Below are 6,000 nucleotides of genomic sequence, written 5' to 3' on the forward strand. Positions count from 1 at the left end.
ATGCAGTATGTGAAACAAAAATCATGTAGGTTGTTGGAAGCAAGAATGGCAAATCATCTACAGGAAGGTCATGAGGGATGCAGAACTAACTACTAACTTATAATTCCAACAAGTGCAAATAAGACTCTAGCTAATTATTCCTGGAAGTAGTGTTTGAGGCTGTTCAACAGTCTGCAAAATAGTGCAATGCTTTCACTCCAAGGATATCTCCTCTCAGAAGGTGTCTGCAGCTGTTACGAAACAATAGGAAAGACCAGAAATGTTCCAGTGAAGTGCTTGTGCACAGATTCCTCATTGACTCAGTCTTTTCTCAGTGACTCAGTCTTTTACAAGGGAGCCAACACACATGCATGAGAATGCATCTGCTAAACCATTAACCCAGCAATCCTCACCCTAGGGTCTGAGCTCCATGGTGCTCAGTCTTTCAGGTAACTGATATCTTACTGGCCATAGCCAAGTAGAGTTGTGCAGCAAATCTTCGTTCTAAGGATAAAATTAGAGAATTGGGGACATTAAAAAATATTTCATTAACAAGAATCTGAAATGTTCTGAATCTGCATCATATAAAGATCTCAGTAATTTCAAAGCACGCCTAGAGAAATAGGAAAGGGGAAAGCTTGGCATTTGAGTCTGGTCTCCTGACAGAACACCTGACAATGTGGTGGTGTGACTTTTATCACTTCTGAACAGAGATCTACTTTCTAGTTAGTGAGATTAACTTAGACCATGTAAGAAACTGTCTTACAGAAATACACGGACTGCATTACATGAAAACAGAAAAATTACTAAATTCACATTTTTAGAAAGACAGAGTGAAGTATGTTATAATCTTTGAATTTGGAGAAGTTCATTGAGGCCCCAAGAGGAGACCAGAACACACCTGGAAACTGAGATAAGAGACTGTGACACTGGAAACCATAAAATAAATCTGTGATAATACCACTGGACTGTGCAAAGCAGTGGCATCCAGCTCACAGAAGCTCCTATAGGTTTACTACTGCTATGGTTACATAGGTGAACCAAAATACTAGAAGAAGGTTAAAGAACAAAGGCAGAACAAAGGCAGGTAACACTAATGAAGAGGTTATAGGAGAAAAACCCACACTGCTTCTCCATGCTGCAGCAAATGGCACAACCTATGACAATATTCAGCATTTTGATAAAGATGTAAAACCTGCAGTAGACTGGACAGCGACTCAGGAGATTGCTCATGCCATTAACCTGGGCAGAGATGAAGCAGTGACACTGCTACACCAAAGGAATTCTTCATGGTGGAAGGGTCAGGGGACCATGTTGTGACAGGTAAAGCACATGGTTCTCATGAAAGCACACAAGGTACTGACTGCTGTTAGACAGGGTCACAGAGTGAAAGCTAAGAAACTAATGGGAATTTTATGTTGGAAACTGGCATCCAACTGCCTTGGTGTCAGTTAGAGCCAGAGATGACAAAGAAAAAGATCCTGATATTCTGGAGTTCTGAGACCTGTCACTTGGCATCACACACACACACGCACCCCCCCCCCCCCCCGCCACATATATGCACACACCCATAGACTGGGGGGCAAATGGTTTAGGCAGCAGCCTCACAAGAAGTGGTCCTGCTGTTGAGTGAGTTTGTGACTGTGAATAGAAGAAAACCAGACAAAAAAAAAAAAAAAAAAATCCAACTTTCTTCAAATGCCACACCGCCAAAGAGCACATTTTGCTTAGGGAGAGAGAATTTCTGTGATCTCCCCCAGGGAAGTTGGCATCTTTCTCTACAGCTATCAACCAGGCAGACATTTACTCCCACACATATAGTCCTCACAAGCCTATGCTGAGTATTTCCACAGGACAAGGCTGTTTAGCACTTTGACAGGAGGCCTTTTTGGTAATTGTAGGCAGAAGGTGCAAAACAATCTGAAGTGCAATGGGAGCACAGTATTACATTTGTATGGAGACACTACGGATTCAGATTCATACACTATGAGACAGAAAAAAAGGCACGTTTGGGTACCACACAGCCATTGGGATAGGATATGATCACACTGATTCTTGTAGTCCATTAATTTTGAGTGTGCAATGATGTCAGGGATAATATTCCAGTGTGCTGAGGTTAATTGCTTAATTTGTGTTTATCCAAGCTGATTGCAGGCCTCCCAAATTACATATAACCTTAAAATATTTAAACATGTCCTGAAAGCCGTAATAAATTAGCTTGCTGTTGTAATTTATAGGAAGGAGATGGTAAGGACAAAACTATAGCACAGTAATTTCTGGAGGTTGATACTGAAAGCACAAATGGGCACAGCACACATTTTCAGAGGGTGAAACTGGTATATTGTGCTTCAGAATGAAGGTTCTTGAACTGGTAATATATTGTTTAAAAAAAAAAAAAAGGAAGTACCATCCTGAGACCATAGTTAAGAGTTTTGCACAGATGACACAGTTATGCATTGCTTCACTTTCTACTGGGAAAGCCCCAGCTGCAGTACAGTGTTGAGCTGTAGTCATCATCTTTCAAGACAGATACAGGACAACACAGAGAGAGTTTAAAGGAAATTATTATATCAAGGACAAGAAAATCTGACCTTTGAGTAAGGAGTAAGGTACTGGATGGTTGAAGATGGAAAAGAGAAAGCATTGAGATAAAATTCTAATATTCTAATATGCATATGTTTGTGGAAAAGGAAGACAAAGATTGACTGTTCTCTATGTCACTAGGAATGAACTGAATACTCATGTCATCACAGATTACAAAGAAGTTTTCAGTATTCAGAAATAAGACTGACCAAAAGTTACTTCTGTAAAGGGAGTGTGATGCACTCATGTCACCACTGATGAGGAAATAACCTTATGCAATTCACCCATTGGGTAGATATTTATTTCTGATACCGTAATGGTACACATGGTAAATATAATGGTAGTATTACCATAAAGCACAACTTTCAGCAAACACAGCTTCTCCACTTTTGTTTAATCCACTAATTCCCTACTGTCTGTTCTGTCCCACAAACATTGCCCTGTAAAAGCTTTCCATTACATCAGGTATGAGCAAAAAGCTAAAACAAAGGTTCACTGACTTCCTCAGTCAGGGGCCTCATCACGCCTTCCTTGGGCACCTTTCATTGCAAGGGGTGTGTCAAGTACACACGGGGCTCCTTGTTGGGCCATCAGCCAGAAATATGAGTTTATAAAGTACTACTGAAAAAGTGTAGTAAGTGCTGTTTCCTGATCTCATTTTGGAATCTCTTCTAGTGATTTTCCCTGCCCAAGCCCACTTTCATCACTGTAGGTATTAACACTGACTTTCAATGAAACAAGATGAAGATGCTGGCAATAAAATCAGGGTGGTGGTATACGACCATTGTGGAATTTGTTCCAGTTACCTCTCCTGAAACAAATGGGACCATACTGAAATCAGTAAAAATATATTTAAAAAAAGCTTTAAATTTGAGGGGTTATTTTTCTTTTTAAGTGTCATCCCATGGTACCATCAGTTTCTTTTTCACTTAGAATCTAGAATCTGATGTTTCTGTGTATGGGGATGGCAAGAATTTTGTCAGAAAGAACAGCTATGCTAATAATTTGGAACAGAACAAAGGCGGCAAAAAAATATAGTCTGTTCTTGGTTCTAAGCTGAATTTGCCTTAACTTGGTGAACTGTTGGCTGCTTTGAACTTGAATATGTTTTGACTTGGTAACAACTAAAAGATAATTTTAAAACTCCCACATTCTGTATTAATGGGACACGTGCATAGGGAAAAGTTTAAGAAGGTAGCTTTTGCTTACGTATCTGTAACACATAGTTGGAAACCCGAGCAGCACCAGCAGAGACTTTTAAAATTAATTTATTTGCATTTCAGTCCCAACCTATCCACATTTATAGTATAGTCTGTATCATAATCCAGATGAAATTGAATAAGCACATCCTGAATTTCAAAGCCCTTCTGTATCCAGTCATATTTGCTAAGAGTTTGACGCACAAGCAGCTTTGCTGATTCCCGAACAAGCTCAGGTATAACAGGACTGGGCCTACCATGTCTCATGTTGATTTTCTGATTATGATATTTTATTACACTTCATTTATGCATTGAAACAATTTCTTTTTTTTTCTACAGAGCTTCCTGTTGGCAATGTGCCACTGTGTGAATGGCATATAGTCTTGACTCCTTTTGTAGTATCGTGTGGTCTAATGCCAACTTTTTGTTTAAAAAGGGTGTGAAAGGATTTGGTCTATGAGAAAATGATGCTAAGCATTAGCTGTGACATCATTTGAGTACTTGCCTCATGCATAACCCCAGATATCCTCAGAGATACAGAGTAGAATAGAATTTCTTTTAATCAATTTCAGCAAGAATTCTGCTATAAAATCCTTTCTGTCTTTAGTTTTTAGCTTAAGTAAAAGTTTTGTTCTTGTTCATGAATAAATTTTAGCTCATACCAAATACCTGACTCCTATAAATGTATGCTCTGGACAAAGGCCAACTACGATAACCATATTTGGCCTTAGCAAGCGTCAAATTAATTTCCAGACCTGTTTAATGTGGTTATCAATTTCCTATTTCCATTTGTTATGCAGCATTGTTAGGTGCTCTTATAACACCTGTGATACAACCTCTGCTCTTAAAATGCATAGGTTGTGTTACAGCAATAAAAACATCACAACCGAAATCATGAATAGATATTTTTACAGATGAAAATTAATATGCAGATGATCTAGCTTATTTTCTAATTACTTAGACCTTCTTCCTTGGAATGAGTATTAATTTAAATAAAAAAACCAATGGCCATAATTGTTTAATTGTTGAAAATTAATATGCAGATGATCTAGCTTATTTTTTAATTACTTATACTTTCTTCCTTGGAATGAGTATTAATTTAAATAAAAAAACAATGGCCATAAATGGTTCCAAGATTTGTTTGCGAAGCTCTGCATGAAAAATGGAACAGAGTCAAGTGACTTAATTGAGTAGTTATTGTCATATTCTCTTCATAAGATGTTTTCTGTAGACCAGGCAAAACAAAATATTGTTATTATTTAGCTCTAATTAAGCTAATTTAGCTTAAATTTAGCTCAGATTATTATTATTATTTACCTGCTAATTTTTTGTAAAAAGTTTAGGTCTCAAGGTAAGGTCTTAGGCCCTTAGAAACCAATGGAGTTACTTTTGAAAACTAATTTCTAATGCTGTTCTTTTCCTAAGGAGAATATGTCTGTTAATAAGAAATGACAGAATCATCATTAATTTTATTTATTTTCTTGATAGACTATTAATTGCCTCAGGTATATTCCACAAAAATGGAATAAGAAAGAAGCAGAAGACTTAAGAACAAGCCATGCCCAAATGACTATGGATTAATAGAAAAATGATGTGGGCTTCTCTGTGTGAGCTCATGCCTCTGGTTTGTATGTACCTACAGAGGAACTGCAGAAGGAACTGTAGAAGAAACTGGCAGAAGGACCACAAGATAGGACTGCAGATGAAGGCCACCAGAAGAACAGAGAAGCCCAAAAGGTAGTAGGCAGCTGACACATGAGCAATAGAGCTGAGCTTGGCTAGACACTTGCGCTACTCTGGCAATACCAACTATTTCTGAAGACTATTTAATTATTCAGAGTGCACTGGCTGCTTTAAAACGCTCCAGAGTAAATCAAACCATGGTAGCTTTTTTTCATAGCTACCAAGTTAAAGCATGAGAAAGCAGAGATTGAAGTAATTTTTGTGCTCAAATGCTGTATTTTTTGTATCTTTAATGTGCTACTTTTTCATTAACCTTAATTACAAGTTTCCTTGGTTTATCATTTTTAGTTTAGGAGTAATAACAACATTACTCTAAAGTCATCTGGAAAAAATTGTCTGGATTTTACTCTACATTATGAAATCCATTTTCAAGTAGTTTTGTCAGTGACTAATTCCCAGCATTGGTTGAAACAGCTTTTGCGGAAAATTAGATCTTTATTAAATGCACATTTTTAAACAAAAAGACTGATTTCTGGGGAAAATCTTGTTTTCTTTT

The 6,000-nt window shown here is 37.5% G+C and overlaps 1 protein-coding gene across 1 annotated transcript in view; it reads left to right on the forward strand.

Moving 5' to 3' along the window:
• The window catches only part of TC2N (tandem C2 domains, nuclear), a 40,727-nt gene extending 35,261 nt beyond the window's left edge, over positions 1 to 5,466 (forward strand). The window contains exon 13 of the transcript XR_008431673.1: positions 5,404 to 5,466. The gene's annotated coding sequence lies outside the window, so the exon portion shown is untranslated. The remainder of the gene's footprint in view (positions 1 to 5,403) is intronic.
• Positions 5,467 to 6,000: the final 534 nt, after the last annotated feature.

The sequence above is a fragment of the Vidua chalybeata genome, chromosome 6 (assembly GCF_026979565.1).
Source record: "Vidua chalybeata isolate OUT-0048 chromosome 6, bVidCha1 merged haplotype, whole genome shotgun sequence".
NCBI lineage: Eukaryota > Metazoa > Chordata > Aves > Passeriformes > Viduidae > Vidua > Vidua chalybeata.